The following is a 17358-nucleotide window of genomic DNA, read 5'->3' as shown; positions in this document are numbered from 1 at the left end:
CTTAAAAAATTGTTCTTTGATGAAACTTAAAAAAAAATTCCTCAGTTTTCAAGGATGTAATAAAAATGCCTTACAGCTTAACAATGTTTAGATATTTTCCTCTTAAGGCTATCAGGTTTGAATCCTAAAAGGGAATAACTGAGATTAGCAGTAATACATAATAATTATGTATGGTTAAATGTCACACTTTGCAATCTATCTTTAAAAGCTAAACAAAGTTTGTTTTTTTTTTTTTAACCACCTTGCTTCTGTCTTTAAAACTTCATATTTTTATTAGGGTGACTTTCTTTATAATTTGCATTTCTATAGGCTATGAGATAATATCAAATAAAAAACAAGCAAAAAACTAAAAGATAAAAACCAAAGTGGAAACATTAAAACACTTCTAATCTACTTATTATCCACTGAGTATCTTTCTTCCAGGAGTTAAGATATACATATACAAAAAGTAAAATAAGTCTAAAAGTGAAATATCAAAATAGGCCAATATACAAGAAATATCACAAGATAATACAGGAGTGATTGATGAATGAATGAAACAGACACTGGTGTCATGAATTTAGAAAAAGTAGCAACCACTGCATCCGAATAAGGGAATATTTTAAGAGGGAGCTGAGCCAAGATGCATGGATGAATGTTAGATACATTGTCCAGGTGGGAATCATAGGCAAAGGTGTGAAGTTGAGCATATATATAGCATGTTTAAAGGTGAGAGAAGGTTCAGGTAAAAAAGGATGGTTGTGGAGAGCCTTGATACCCAGGTTAAGGAAGTAATGCTGTATTATATGCATAATTTTAGATTTTTGAGGGGAGAAATGATGCAAATGATGTTTTTTTCTTTTTTTAAAAATAAATTTATTTATTTTTGGCTGCGTTGAGTCTTCGTTGCTGCACACGGGCATTCTCTAGTTGCAGCAAACAGGGCTACTCTTTGTTGTGGTGCGCGGGCTTCTCATTGCGGTGGCTTCTCTTGTTGCAGTGCCTGGGCTCTAGGCGTGCGAGCTTCAGTAGTTGTGGCACGTGGGCTCAGTAGTTGTGGCTCATGGGCTCTAGGGTTCAGGCTCAGTAGTTGTGGTGCACGGGCTTAGTTGCTCCACGGCATGTGGGATCTTCCCGGACCAGGGCTCGAACCCGTGTCCTCTGCATTGGCAGGCAGATTCTCAACCACTGCGTCACCAGGGAAGCCCACAAATGACGTTTTAAAACATCATTGTAAATTGGCAGGGATGAGTTGGGTGGATTAGAGAGAGAGAGAGAAACTAAAGTAGGAAGATCATTTAGGAGACTGGTTAGCACAATTGTTTAGAAATGGGGTGATGGGAACCCAGACAGGAGCTGAACGGTGAATGTTCTTTAAAAAAGGGAGAAACAAAAAAATTATGAAGGAACCGTCTTGGTAACTGGTTTAATACGTGGAACTGGGGAGGAGAAAAGTAGGAGTCATGGATTACTTGAAGGAATTCATCTTGGGGGTATGAAAGAATGCAAATACAACTGACAGAAAAAACAAGGACAGGAATTCTGGGAATAATGAAGAGCAAGATTGAGACGTTCTGGTTTGGGTCACAGAGGGACAATGAAATGGGAATGTCCACTGAACAAGCAGAAGTTGGAACTGTAGTTCATAAGAGAGGTCGAGACTGGTGACTATGCTATGAGATTCACCCGTTTAAAGGTAACACTTACAACTGTAATTGTGGTGTGGCCTGAGAAAGTGAGTACATGGGAAAGCAAGAAAAAAAAAATTGAGAACTAGAGTTAGACATAGGAAGAGGAGCCAATGTCAAATCATAAGAAAAAGAACTGGATAAGATGTGAAAGTGCATTTTTAAGGATGAAGAGAGTATCAAGAAGTAACTCATGTCAAATGCTATAAAAAGATCAAAGAGAATGAGCACTACGAAAAGACAATAGCACTGAATAATTACGAGGGCACTAGGGCCTCTGAAAAATTTGAATAATAGCAATCCATATTATAGGAAGCTATGAATAAATGGATTGAAAAGAAGAGAGTTGAAATTTCATTTTTTATTTTGCACCGAATGGGAGAAAGAAAATAAGATGGTAATTCGAGGAGGATGTTAAAACCAAATAAAGAGGTTTCTTCTTCTCCCCAGACTAAGGGTGACCTATACATGTTTAGAAGTACACCTTGTTAAGTTAAAAAAGTTGTTTTAAAGTTTATAAGAAACAACATCAAGAGACCTACTGAGAAAATTATACAACAAAAAAGTTATGAGGGGGAGAACCAGTGGAGTACTAGAGCCAGCTTGTGAGAATCAACTGTTATCTATTTTAAGAATATACCGCATTTTGTTTATTCATAGTTTGGGTTGTTCCCACTTTTTGGCTACTATGAATAATGCTCCTATGAACATTTGTGTACAAGTTTTTGTCTGAACATGTTTTAATCCCTTTGGGTATATACCTAGGAGTGAAACTGATACATCATATGGTAATTCTGCTCAACGTTTTGAGGAACAGCCAAACTCTTTTCCAAAGTGGCCGCACCATTTTACATTCCCACCAGCAATGTATGAGAGTTCCAGTTTCTCCATATCCTCGCCAACATTTGTTATTGTCTGTCTCTTTGATTATAACCATCCTAGTGAGTATGAAGTGGTATCTCATTGTGGTTTTAATTTGCATTTTTCTAATAATTACTGATACTAAGCATCTTTTTATGTGCTTTTTAGCCATTTGTATATCTGCTTTGGAGAAATGTCTACTCAGATCCTTTTTAATTGAGCCATTTATCTTTTTATTATTGAAATTTAAAAGTTCTTTATATATTCTGGATGCAAGTCTTTTATCAGCTATATGATTTGCAAATACTTTCTTCCATTTGGTGAAAGTGAAATACTTTCTTTCCACTTCCTTGTTGGTAACACTTGCAGCACAGGAACTTTTTTGATGAAGTCCAATTTATCCACTTTTTTTCTTTTGTTACTTGCACTTTTGGTGTTTTATCTAAAAAGCCATTACGTAACCCAAGGTGAGGAAAATTTACACCTATGTTTTCTTCTAAGAGTATTATAGTTTTAGCTACTATATTTAGGTCTATGATCAATCTAGAGTTAATTTTTGTGTATGGTGTGAGGGAGGGATCCAATTTTATTCTTTGGTATGTATATATCTAGTTATCTCAGTAGCATTTGCTGAAAAGACCATTCTTTCTCCATTTTATTGACTTGGCACCCTGGTAGAAAATCAACTGACCATAACTGTAACAGTTTATTTCTGGACTCTCGATTCTATCTCATTGATCTATATGACTATGCTTTTGCCATACTATTTTGATCAGACTAGCTTTGTAGTAAGTTTTCAATCAAGAAGTGTGAGTCTTCCAACTTTGCTCTTCTTTTTCAAGACTGTTTGGCTATTTGCCTTGCATTTCCATGTGAACTATAGTATCAGCTTCTCAATTTCTGAAAAAAGCTGGGATTTTGATAGGAATTGTGTTGAACCTGTAGATGAATATGAAGAGTATTGCCATCTTAACAACATTAAGTCTTCTGATTCATGAACATGGGATATCTCTTCATTTATTTAGATCTTTAATTACTTTCAACAGTGTTTTATAGTTTTCAGTGTACAGGACTTACACTTCCTTGGTTAAATTTAATCCTAAATATTTTACTCTTTTTGATGCTGTTATAAATGAAATTGTTTTCTTGATTTTACTTCATATTGTTCATTTCTAGCATAGAGCAATATAATTGATTTCTGTATATTGATCTTGTATCCTAAAATCTTGCTAAACATTTTTATTAACTCTATTAGTATTTTGGTGAATTCCTTAAGGCTTTTCTATATACAAGATCATGTCTTCTGGAATTGGAAATAGTTTTACTTCTTCTTTTCCAATTTGGATGCCTTTAATATCTTTTTCTTCTCTCATTGCCCTAGCTAGTCTCCAATACAATGTTAAATAAAATGGTGAGAATGGACATCTTCATCTTGTTCCTGATCTTAGGAAGAAAGCATCTAGTTTTTCATCATTCAGCGTGATGTTAGCTGAGGATTTTTTGTTGATGCCCTTTGTCAGGTTGAGGAAGTTCAATTCTATTCCTTTTTGTTGAGTGTTTTCATTGTGAAAGGGTGTTAGATTTTGACAAATGTTTTTTTCTCTGTCTATTGACATGATCATGTGGTTTTTTTCCCTTTCTATTAAAATGTGAATTACATTAATTGCCTTTTGGATGTTAAATCAATCTTGTATTCCTGGAATAGATCCCATTTGGTCATGGTGTATAATCTTTTTATTCAGCTGCTGGATTTGGTTTGCTAGTATTTTGTTGAGGATTTTTTAATCTATGGTCACAAGGGACATTAGTCTGAAGTCTTCTTGTGATATCCTTGTCTGGTTTTGGTGTCAGGGTAACACTGGCTTCCTAAAATGAGTTGGGAGGTGTACTCTCATATTTTTGAAAGAATTTATATAGAATTGATATTAACTCTTACAATGTTTGGTGGAATTCATCAATAAAGTCATCTGAGCTTGGACTTTTCTTAGTGGGAAGTTTTGAAGTTACTAATTCAATCTCTTTCTTGTTATAGGTCAAATTTAGATGTTCTATTTCTTCTTGAGTAAATTTTGGAAGCTTGTGTCTTTTTAGGAATTTGTCCATTTCATCTACATTATACAAATTTTTGGCAGATAGTTGTTTATAGTGTTCCCTTATAATCCTTTTTACTTTTGTGAAGTCACTAGTAATGACCTCTGTTTCATTACTGGTTATAGTGACTTGAATGTTCTGTTTTTCTTGATGAGTTTAGGTAGAGATTTGTCATTTTTGTTGATCTTTTAAAAGAACAAACTTTTGGTTTTATTGACTTTCTCTACTGATTTTATATTCTCTATTTCATTTATTTCAATGCTAATCTTTATTTTATGCTTCCTTTAGCTTGTTCTTCCTTTTCCAGCTCCTTAAATTAGGTTAGGTTATTGATTTCAGATCTTCTTTAATACAGGCATTTTCAAGTATAAATTTCCAAAGTCATGTTCTTTCTATTATGTAGGGGTTTTTGTCATCTGAGTATTCATTATCTAAGTCTGCTACAAAGTTGTGCAAGCAAGCAAGAGTCATAACTATTCTTTTTTTTTTTTTTGGTCACACCACGCGGCATGCAGGATCTTAGTTCTCTGACCAGGGATCGAACCTGTGCGCCCTGTAGTGGAAGTGTGGATTCTTAACCACTGGACTGCTAGGGAAGTCCCCAACTATTCTTAAATATTTCAACCAATTAAAAATTAGTCATTTTAGCATTCTTCCTGATTGAACATTATCATTTATCCCTAGCCATCAGTCAACAATTTTGTCAGTCTCTGTCTAAAATCAATTCAACAATACAATGCAAAACAAATTAAAAAAATGACTGCAAAGTAAAACTAAACATCTTGGTAAAGATGCATTATTTCATTAAGTCAATGAAAGTGATGCTAGAGAAACTGTCTGAATAACATGCAATCTATTGGCAAATGAGAATCAGGAAGAGTTAGGCTGATTAACAACTGAAGAAGAAAAATACATATGAATGATGATACCATAAGTGCTCAAAAGCAAATGATTTCAATATCAAAGTACTAAGATAGGTTATTGGGAAAATTGATGATGTCCTTAAGTGTATTTTTGGAAAAAATTGTTTTCTTTAAGATTGTATATTAGGGGACTTCCCTGGAGGTCCAGTGGTTAAGACTTCACCTTCCAATTCAGGGGGTGAGGGTTCGATCCCTGGTCGGGGAGCTAAGATCCCACATGACTCGCGGCCAAAAAACCAAAACATAAAACAGAAGAAATATTGTAACCAATTCAGTAAAGACTTAAAAAAAAGGTTCACATCAAAAACTTAAAAAAAAAACATTGTATGCTAAAAGTTAAACCCAAAGTAAAAAGCATTATACCCTGATACATAATTATGTTAGAAAAATTGTGTCTTTCGAAAATTGTGTCATTTTGAAAGTGTGCCTCAAAAAATCACCACAAACAAAATAAATTTGATTCAGCCTTTAAGAGTTAGCAAAGATATGTTAGTTGAGATATAAGTTCAAATTCTGTTGAATATAAAAGAAAATGAACTTTTCTCCACAGCGTTTAGTTTCATTTTTTAAGATAAAATTTGTTTTCTTCAATTAAATGGTCTTCCTTCTCCCCACTTACTATAAAATATTAGGCTTTCTTTTAAGTAGATTAAATTTTAGTGGCTTTTTCTACAGACTAGTATCCTCAGTTTTCTAGTACTGCCTCTTTGACTCTTTCCATCTTAGTGCAATGGTGTAACAAGGCTCCCAATTAATTAGATTTTGAATGTGGTATAAATTCTGTGCTTTAATAAAAATACGATTATGTACAAATCTCCCAGTTCACAATCAAGTGAGTAATTCTATGTATCTGTATAAAAATGTTACGCTAAATCTCTGTTTCAATGGCCTGAAAGTCTTAACACAGTTTACCAAGAGGGAGAACATGACACCACTGGTAAAAATCTGAATTTCAGCTACAACGGGGTATGTAGATCTGCATATTTGAACATATGGTGAATATATTAAATGCATCATAGAATTCTATCTAGACAGTATTATCATTATTAATACAAATATAAAATTTAATTTTTATAAATGATTGCTCCTCAGGATAGTTTACCAGTATCAAGAAACTAAAAGCTACAAAGAACACATTTAACAGTAATAGTAAAACTTGTGAAATAGGTCAGTGCACAAATACAGCCTTGTAAGTTTCAAAAAAAAAAAAAAAAAAATTTCTCTTCCTAGATGTCTAATCAACAAACTCATTGATGATCTCCAGAGTTTGGAAGAAGAGAGACGTGTGCCATAGCACCTAGAGTGATAGAAAGTCAGCCGTACTGACTGGATGGCTCCTACTGGTACTGGAGAAACAGCTTAGGGTATTTCTCCAAATGTATTAGATTTTATTGTTTTTTATTCACTAAGTAGAAAGTTCCTTTTCTAAAATCTATTTAAATAGTCTAAGGGAACTTCGGATTTATTTGAAATGCAAAAATCTAGATTCTCAGAGGATACTTACTGATATGGTAGCTTGCATACATTAGTGTACATATGAACTATTCCATCAAGAAGCAAAGTCTGCATTGATTAGGAAGAAAAATGTAGATATCCCTAAAATTTCCAAAAAATTTTCATAAGTATTCTAATTTTCTACTTGGATTCAAAAATGTACTGCTTACAATTAAGGACTGATTCAATAAACAATTTCTATTCTCTCTTGAAACAATGTTCCTTATGGAGAGAGTCAAATGACGCTACAGAATTAATCACATGATTCGCAAGGCCTGTCTGAAAAGGACAAATGAAGAAACTACAGATTTGTGGGATTTTGAGTTTCTTGTTTAGGCTAGGTATAGTATTTAAATTATTATATTTTCTTCTGAGTGGGACAGGTAGCTGACAACAAGAGCTGGCTTATTTGGTACAGTTTGGGGAACAATTATTTAAATTTATTAGCAGTCATTACTACTTCAAAAATTATTAACACAAATGGCTCTGGGCTTCATCCTAACTCCTCAGTTAGTTCTCTAGTCCCTCTGAGACTTGCTTAACTCTCATTCCATGTTATGTCCTCTGGCTATTTCTTCATGACTGGAAAGCCTTCCTGACCCGCACAAATCCAGCATTTTGTAGGAGCCTCTTCCATGAAGTACTGGTTTTTGCATTCTACTTAGTGCTTTTTAAAATGTATATCTCCTCTTGGACTACAAAATGCTCTTGGTAAAACAACAAGATTGGGACTCATTATTAACAAAAATCCAGAAGTTAACCAAAAGAAAGGTATGTAAGGTGTGACTAGAGTCACAGGAGGGACTTATTTTAAATAAATATCCCAGAACATAGGTATGTCATGCTACGCAAAATAAATATCCTGACAGGGTATAAATTCTTTTCAATAAGGCTTTTGTCACTCAAAACATTTTGAAACTTCTTTTTTGGCACTGCAGTCAGAATGATTTTAGGAACTACACATTATCTTGTAGTCACAACCAATTTTACAACCAAAAATTATCATCTCTGACTTCATCAATCAAATTTAGTCTTCTGACTAGGCTTCCAATAACTGCCTGTCATTTTCTCAAAACAGAAGCAAGCATCCAAACAAAAAAGTACCGTTAATGAATGTCTACTTGTAGCCAACATAATCAACAGAACATGCCGTGGGCCTGGAAGAAGTACATATTTTTTTGTAATAAATGTAGTAAATAGCTTTTATAGATAAATAATCTTCAGAAGACAATAGCTACTGGATGTATAAGTTCTGTTTTTAAAAAAGTCACCTAACTTTATTTTGAAGCCTATATTAATTGCTCAAAACTATGAACATACTGATGGATCATATAATAAGATACAGGGAACAGGTGTCACATAGGAATCATACATTGAGAGAACAAAAATAAAACCATTAAAAAATAGACTGGATATACATTAAAAAAAACAAAAAAACAAAAAACCAATCCTGCCAATCAGATAGCTAGTGTCATAACTTTCTGGTAATATACTTAAGTGGGTACTTTAGGCATCTAACTTTGAGTCTGTTTAGGCAGAAAGATTTTGCTTTTGTTCACGTTTGTAAAAATTAAATATTTTGTTATTAACTCATAAAAGTAATTACTTCCTCATATTTAGAGTTACCAATATTTTGGCTCCAGGGCAAACTTCTAAGAAGTTATATTTAAAGACAACAAAGAAAAACAGAGATTTTCAGTACCAGATGTCTGGGAAGATCCCATTTGGATTTGAGCTACTTAAATTTGCAATCATGTATTTATACATCTAACAGAGCTTCTGTTTCTCCCAGAATCAGAAAATTAACTAGCTTTGTAGCATCTTCCTTGATCTGCCACCCGTGCCCTGAGGATTAGAGACTCCACCTGAGCTTGTTTTACAAGCATAACAGAAAAAATTAATCTCTGCTGGCAGCGCTCCCACTGGGATACTGATGAATAATGATATCCCTCTTTTGCTGCCCTCTCAGTCCACTAGAAAAGCCACTCTAACCCGGCAACGTGGAAACTGCTGAAACCATTCCAGCTGTGGATTAGCAGGCAGTCAAGCATCCATCTGCTCTGTGTGAATCAAAAGAAAGCAAACATGCATTCTTATGGCTAAAGTCATATTCAAATCCCATAACATCCTGTAGGAATATCTGTATTTATATCTACCTACCTACCTACCTACTCCATCACAGGCAATCACATACTGTAAGCTAAATTAACCCAATTCCTCAATTTAGTTTGCATTTCCTTGGTGCTTGAAATGTTGGAAAATAGAGTACAGGTTCAGAGTTTATAAAGTATAGGTCTTAAGTTCGGTATTCATATGGGGCTGATTAACTCAAAATTAAACTTTTAGAGTGCAATATGAGAATACATTAGGCATATACACTTTTCCAGATTCTCAGATGTAGCAACCAACTACTTGTTTCAAAAAGAAAAATAAGGCTGTAAAATCAGTTTCTGACAAAGCGTTACACAGAGAAACCTTTGATTTCACTTGGCTTTATTGTACTGACACACTGATGTAGTGGGTACCTGTGGACATTTGCCTGCTCTAAAACTGAAAGAACCATTGCTTTTGGTCTGTAAATAGCAAAATTCAGTTTATCAGGACTCTGTCAGCTCTTTTTTTAATGAGGCCTCTAGCATTTTAATATACCCATAATGTAATGATAACTGATGTTTATAATGATAGCTTCAAGACTCTGCAAGATCTTTATGGGTCTTCTGAATGATCAAAGAAAAATTTTTTCAGCACAGTTCTAAGAGTATTCTATAGCATTAAAGTTCTTTGAATTCTGAAATCCATATAAGACATATATTCAGAAATTTTATTAATAAAAATATTTTAAATAAGTATCACAGCTTATTTCCATTCTATAATAAAAAAAGAAAAGAAAAAAGCCCATGCTGCTTTTAAGCTAGTCTGGTATTACCCACATGACTTTGGTGTGGGTCCCAAGTGACAATTAATTAATCTTTCCTTTTTCTCTGGTTTTACTTGCAATTCACTGGTTATTTCGATGTCTTACTGATTCTTTCCTTTCCCACTTCTCTTCCTCCTTCACTGACAAAAAAAGTAAAAGTAGTTCAACGTTACAACCCTTTCTGTGCTCTCAGCCTAGCTGAGCAATACATTGCCAGCTCAGTCACCGGTTCCGCAAGACAGTTTATTTGTTCATTTGTCAGTAGAAGATGACACCTGTCTGGCATTTGTCTTACAAATTTGCTGACACTGTTTAATAAATAACAGAAAATACCTACAGAGATGGAATGGAGGACCTACGTTTTAGTAAGTTGAAGCGAGTGTATATAGAAGAATTCTCTGTTGCCAATGGAAATCTTTAAAATCCTTAAAACAGATTATAGTGCTTCTGCCAAAGTGTATTATCCTTCCGAACTACATACAAAATAATGACTAGAACATAAGTATGTGTAGAATTTATGCATCTGAGGAGAATGACATTTGTAAATCCTTCTTACCTTCCAGATTTTTTTGTTTCGTGTTTTTTTTGTTTTTAAAGCAAGGTAAGTTCTAACTTTCTGACATAATCAAACCTCTGAGACATGCTTAAATTCTATTGGATTGTCAGCTGGAAAACATTGTAAAATAAGTGAAGCTCTTTTTTAGGAGAACGTAAAAATAAAATGCAGATGGTGTGAATAATACTACTGTAATAAAGACCATCTCGATGTATTTTATTTGGTAGTAACAACACGAATTTTTAGAATACATGTACACATGAGAATGGGGCACATCCATTTCTTTGGGTTGAGAAATCAAAAGATATTCAGCTTTTAATGTATCTCTGGAGAGGAAATTCCTCTAGGTTTCTGCCATATGTATACGGCTCGGCACAAGAGTATTCATTTTAGTCCTTCTCACAGTGGGAAGACTATAGTTTGCTAAGAATTATTAATCACTATTTAGATCTTTTTCTTGAACGAGCTTTTCAAAACTATTCAGTTAATTAGTAAGTTATCCTCTATTGTCTAACAAGGCAAGCTTTATAAATATCTCAATAGTAGAATTCACATATAGGGAGGGCTATATGAAAACATATCAAAACAAAAACCACTTTCCCCACTGATTCACTTTCAAAAACTTAAGTTTAAGTGATTATAAATTATTCTTAAAGAGATATTGGTCTTGTAAGAAAAGTTTTCCAGTGTTTTTTTTTTCTATTGTAAGTAATGCTGGGATGAACATCCGTGTACATATATCTTGACTTGTTTCCTCAGGACAGATTCCTAGAAATGGAATTACAATGCCATGGAGCAGAAATTTTTTAAAGCTTTCTTTCTTTTTTTTTTTAAACTTTGATAGATATTGTCGAATTTCTTTCTAGAAAGTTTGGGTCAACAAAGACTCTATTTAGCAGCGTCTGGGAATGTTGCAACTCACAGCACACGCACCATCAATGGATATTATCCTTTTTGAATTTCCAACAATTTAACAGGCTAAAATGATTGCTATTTTTTTGTTTCAGTTAATATTTCCTTGATTACTGAGAAGTCTGAGGGTTTATTTTTTATGTTTGTTAAAAATGAATTTGTTTTTCTGTAAGTTGTTATTCAATGCCTTCTTTTCATTTTATCATTGGAGTCATAGTGGTTGTTTTCTCAATTTTTTGATTTAAAAAATTAAAATATATTACCCTTTTGATATAATTAAAAATAATAATGACAAATATTAATGCTTTAAAAATTTTATATATAGAGACATGCATATATTTTATATTTTTATGTAGGCAGAGACATGCATATATTTTATATTTTTATGTAGGCAAATTCATTCATTTCCTTTTATAATTTCTTCAATTCCTTTATGCTTTTTGTTTCTTCCCCTCTCCCTTGAAATTTAAACATTCTTCTTGGCTTTGATCCTTAACCTGACTGAATTTTATTCTGGTATATGCTATGAAATTAGACTCTAACGAATATTTTTCCAAAATGTTACAGAATTTACCCAACAATATCCGTTGAATAAACTACCCCTTAACCAATGATTTTATGATGTTTTCCTTTTATTTGGTTAGTGCGTCACACAGATTAAGTGAGATAGGTCTTGACCAATGTGTGAACACAATCCTGGCTGAGGTGGGAAAGGAGGCATTCCTGGCCTATGAAGCAGAAGGAGCTCCACAGAGATGCAAAAGGGGAAGAGCAGTGGAAGAGGGAGGCTGCTTTTACTCTAGCCTATCCTGGAGCTGGCTCAGAACAGTCTCATGGCATGTCAAGGAATCAGAATTTATGTTATGAGGTGTTTTTCAATAGAAGAGGATAATGATATTTGTCCTATGTTGGTATGATTTATATAAATTATAATAAATCAACTACTAGAATTTTTTTCAACGTTAAAATATTACTATTAATAAAAACTAGTAAGAACAGAGATGAATGATTATCATATGGTAATGTATTGAGGCTTTACACACATTCTTTTATTTAATCTTCCCCTTTATTTTATAGAGGAGCATGGAGCTTGGAGAGATTAAGTGACTAACCCAAGGTCACATAGCTAGAAAATGACAGAGTTAGGTCTGTGTGACTCTAAAGCCCATGTTCTTAATAACTAGACCTTCAGCATACTCTAGACATGCTGGTACAACTTACACTTTTGAAATAGTTAATATCAAACTATAATTACTTCTTAGACATAGGCCTTTTCCCTCCTTGAAGGCAGGGACCGTATCTTAATTATCTTTGTCCTCTTGCACCTAACACAGTAGGTGCTAAATAAGTACTTCCTGGCCTGTTGAAGATGTGTGTTTAAGAATGTCTGTAGGATAGTGATATAGGTATAGAACAGATGATAAGCTTCCAAATAAGAGAAAATGACAGACAAGCAAGACAAAGTGTAACTCGTAAGGGATGCAAAGAAGAAACTTAAGTAGAGGAAGGAAGCGATTAGAGAAGTGCGGGAAAAAAAGGTACGGTCATTTACTTCCCCGTTAAAAATTAAAATGAAGCAATGCATTATTTGTGTATCAAAAATGCTAATTTTTGAAAAGCTATATTTAGCAAGTACCTAGACTTTAAATATGGCCCCCTCCCCCAAGCTTCATATTAAGCAATGCAATGTTTACCTAATTGTTCAGGAAGAGAAACTATTATATCACAGCCCAACTTAGAGCTGGCATTACTAATGAACTATATTAAATTGACCAACGCTTTAACTGCAATTGAATGAAGAGAATTTTTCCAGATGAATATATGCCTAATAAAATGGCCAATTTGATTTGCCTGATTTTTCTGTCAGGCAGGTTCCAATGGCTTCCTGGCTGTTTTACAGTTTTCTACTTAGTCCCAAAAGAAAGAACATTTTTCTTACTAATATAGCTTCCTCATAGATTTCAAGTCCAAGTTCCTAATTCAAAGAAGTGCTAATCTATTTGCAAAGCATCTTAGTGAAGGAGTAATCACCCAGCCATAATCACTATCACAAATCATAATTACTTTATGATTTCTTCTAATTACTAAGTGGTTTTTAACAACTATAAATAGATGAGCACTCTTAGGAGCACAGACATTGGTCTGGAAGTCAGGGTAATGTCTCATTAAAGAGTCGTAGTGCTTTTTTATTTGGAGGTAGGATAATGTGGCAGTGGGGAATCATTACTTTAACAGACTTTGTCACTCCCCCGTGGTACGCTAAAACCCAGAACCATGGTCTCCAGTAAAATATGAACCTGGGGAGAAAGGCAGAGGCAATAAGGGAATAAGAGCAGAACAACCTAAGAGATAAAACTCAGAAAAATGACAGTGTGATCAAGAATACCAAGATCTCTCTGCAGAGATATACCATGTTCTTGGATTGGAAGAATCAATTTTGTGAAAATGACTATACTACCCAAAGCAATCTAAAGATTCAGTGCAATCCCTATCAAATTACCAATGGCATTTTTTTACAGAACTAGAACAAAAAATCTTAAAATTTGTATGGAGACACAAAAGACCCCAAAGAGCTAAAGCGGTCTTGAGGGAAAAGAACGGAGCTGGAGGAATCAGACTCTGTGACTTCAGACTATACTACAAAGCTACAGTAATCAAGACAATATGGTACTGGCACCAAAACAGAAATATACATCAATGGAACAGGATAGAAAGCCCAGAGATAAACCCACACACATATGGTCACCTAACCTTTGATAAAGGAGGCAAGAATATACAATGGAGAAAAGACAGCCTCTTCAGTAAGTGGTGCTGGGAAAACTGGACAGCTACATGTAAAAGAATGAAATTAGAACACTCCCTAACACCATTCACAAAAATAAACTCAAATGGATTAAAGACTTAAATGTAAGGCCAGACACTATAAAACTCTTAGCGGAAAACACAGGCAGAACACTCTGTGACATAAATCACAGCAAGATCCTTTTTGACCCACCTCCTAGAGGAATGGAAATAAAAGCAAAAATAAACAAATGGGACCTAATGAAACTTAAAAGCTTTTGCACAGCAAAGGAAACCATAAAGAACATGAAAAGACAACCCCCAGAATGGGAGAAAATATTTGCAAACAAAGCAACTGACAAAGGATTAATCTCCAAAATATACAAGCAGCTCATGCAGCTCAATATCAAAAACACAAACAACCCAATCCAAAAATGGGCAGAAGACCTAAATAGACATTTCTCCAAAGAAGATATACAGATTGCCAACAAACACATGAAAGGATGCTCAATTTCACTAATCATTAGAGAAATGCAAACCAAAACTACAATGAGGTATTACCTCACACCGGTCAGAATGGCCATCATCAAAAAATCTACAAACAATAAATGCTGGAGATCATGTGGCGAAAAGGGAACCCTCTTGCACTGTGGTGGGAATGTAAATTGATACAGCCACTATGGAGAATGGTATGGAGGTTCCTTAAAAAACTAAAAATAGAACTACCATACGACCCAGCAATCCCACTACTGGTCATATACCCTGAGAAAACCATAATTCAAAAAGAGTGGGGGCTTCCCTGGTGGCGCAGTGGTTGAGAATCTGCCTGCCAATGCAGGGGACACGGGTTCGAGCCCTGGTCTGGGAAGATCCCACATGCTGCAGAGCGGCTAGGCCCGTGAGCCACGACTACTGAGCCTGCACGTCTGGAGCCTGTGCTCCGCAATGGCAGAGGCCGCGACAGTGAGAGGCCCGCGCACCGCGATGAAGAGTGGCCCCCGCTTGCCACAACTAGAGAAAGCCCTCGCACAGAAACAGACCCAACACAGCCATAAATAAATAAATAAATAAATAAATAAAACAAACAAACAAACAAAAAACAAAAAGAGTGATGTACCACAATGTTCATTGCAGCGCTATTTACAATAGCTAGGACATGGAAGCAACCTAAGTGTCCATCGACAGATGAATGGATAAAGAAGATGTGACACATATATACAATGGAATATTACTCAGACATAAAAAGAAATGAAATTGAGTTATTTGTAGTGAGGTGGATGGACCTAGAGTCTGGACCTAGAGTCTGTCATACAGGGTGAAGTAAGTCAGAAAGAGAAAAACAAATACTGTATGCTAACACATATATATGGAATCTAGGAAAAAAAAAAAAAGGTCATGAAGAACCTAGGGGCAGGACGGGAATAAAGACGTAGACCTTCTACAGAATGGACTTGAAGACATGGGGAGGGGGAAGGGTAAGCTGGGACGAAGTGAGAGAGTGGCAGTGAGATATATACACTACCAAATGTAAAACAGATAGCTAGTGGGAAGCAGCCACATAGCACAGGGAGATCAGGTCGGTGCTTTGTGACCACCTAGAGGGGTGGGATAGGGAGGGTGGGAGGGATATGCAAGAGGGAGGGGATATGGGGATATATGTATACGTATAGCTGATTCACTTTGTTTTACAGCAGCAACTAACACACCATTGTAAAACAATTATACTCCAATAATGGTGTTTAAAAAAAAAATAAGACATCTAGGAGCTCTATCGTATCAAGTAGAGTGATTAATCTCAGCTCTCATCCATTCCGTATCAACAGTTTTAACTCAGTTGATCACCACCTTCTTCTTTTTTTTTTTTTTTTTTTTTATGAGGATATATAAGACCAACCCTCTTTTTTTTTTTTTTTTTTAAAGCACTTTTCTTTTTTATAGCTACTTTATTTATTTATTTTATTTTATTTTTGGCTGTGTTGGGTCTTCGGTTCATGCGAGGGCTTTCTCTAGTTGAGGCAAGTGGGGGCCACTCCTCATCGCGGTGCGGGGACCGCTCTTCATCGCGGTGCGCGGGCCTTTCACTATCGCGGCCCCTCCCGTCGCGGGGCACAGGCTCCAGACGCGCAGGCTCAGTAGTTGTGGCTCACGGGCCCAGCTGCTCCGTGGCATGTGGGATCTTCCCAGACCAGGGCTCGAACCCGTGTCCCCTGCATTAGCAGGCAGATTCCCAACCACTGCGCCACCAGGGAAGCCCACCACCTTCTTCTTGAGATTCCTTTTTCCCTTAGCTCAGATCAGTGCACTCTTCTGCAAGTTTTCCTTCTTGTTTATCATCCTTCACTCTCGGTTTTCTGCTGACCCACCTCCTCCCCCAACCTCAATAAGCTAGAGTTCCCAGAGTGCAATCTGCAGACCTCTGCTCAATACTCACTGCCCAGATAATCTCAACCCACCTCTGGACTCTGAAATTTTGAATACTATTCATGTGGCCTGTCACCAGCGACCCCCAAAACAAACAAGAGACTTTGCTCTTAACTCAGCCTTCTTCACTTCAATAAATGGTTTTCTCTCTTATTGAATTGTTCCAGCCCCAAACCTAGGCATCATCTTTATTTCTTCTGTTTACTCTGTTTACTTATAATCAATCAACTAATTACTGTTGGTTCAACCGTCAAAACATCCCAAATGATAAATGATTTCTGCAATAATCATTTCTCTACTAAGGAGGCAGTCTTTTTGGAATTAATATTACCACATCGCTCTTTTGACCTAAATTCCTCCAATGGCTTCTCTAAACACTTTGGATAAAATCCAAACTCCTCAGCCAGGCCAAAGACGACCTTGGCCCTGCCCACCATGCCTGCTAAGTGCTTATTCCACTCTAGCCACACAGGCTTTCTTGTCATTCCTTGAACCTCTGACAAGCAGCTCCTGCTCCGTGGCCTTTGCATTTGCTGTTCCCTCTGCCTAGAATTTCTTCCCTGAGGCTTCCTCATGAGTTGCTCTTTCATGTCACTCAGTTCTCTGTTCAAATATCATGTCCTCAGAAAAGCCCTCCTGAACTGTTCTGTGAAGAACAGGCTTCTCTAGTTACCTTCAGACTCCTGCCTTATTTAAAAAAAAAAAAAAAAAAAAAAATCTTATATACATTTGAAC

The 17358-nt window shown here is 35.6% G+C and overlaps 1 protein-coding gene and 1 long non-coding RNA gene across 3 annotated transcripts in view; one reads left to right on the top strand and one right to left on the bottom strand.

Moving 5' to 3' along the window:
• Positions 1-17358, bottom strand: part of ASCC3 (activating signal cointegrator 1 complex subunit 3) — a 326479-nt gene that overhangs the window by 39148 nt on the left and 269973 nt on the right. The window lies entirely within an intron of this gene.
• On the top strand, positions 256-15380 carry LOC309634841. Its single transcript, XR_014248465.1, has 2 exons — positions 256-11777; positions 11813-15380. It is a non-coding gene; the product is annotated as an uncharacterized lncRNA (long non-coding RNA).

Source organism: Balaenoptera borealis (assembly GCF_965194805.1).
Source record: "Balaenoptera borealis genome assembly, chromosome: 9".
Lineage (NCBI taxonomy): Eukaryota > Metazoa > Chordata > Mammalia > Artiodactyla > Balaenopteridae > Balaenoptera > Balaenoptera borealis.
The sequence above is the reverse complement of the archived record's forward strand: the minus strand, read 5'-3'. Positions and strand labels throughout refer to the sequence as shown.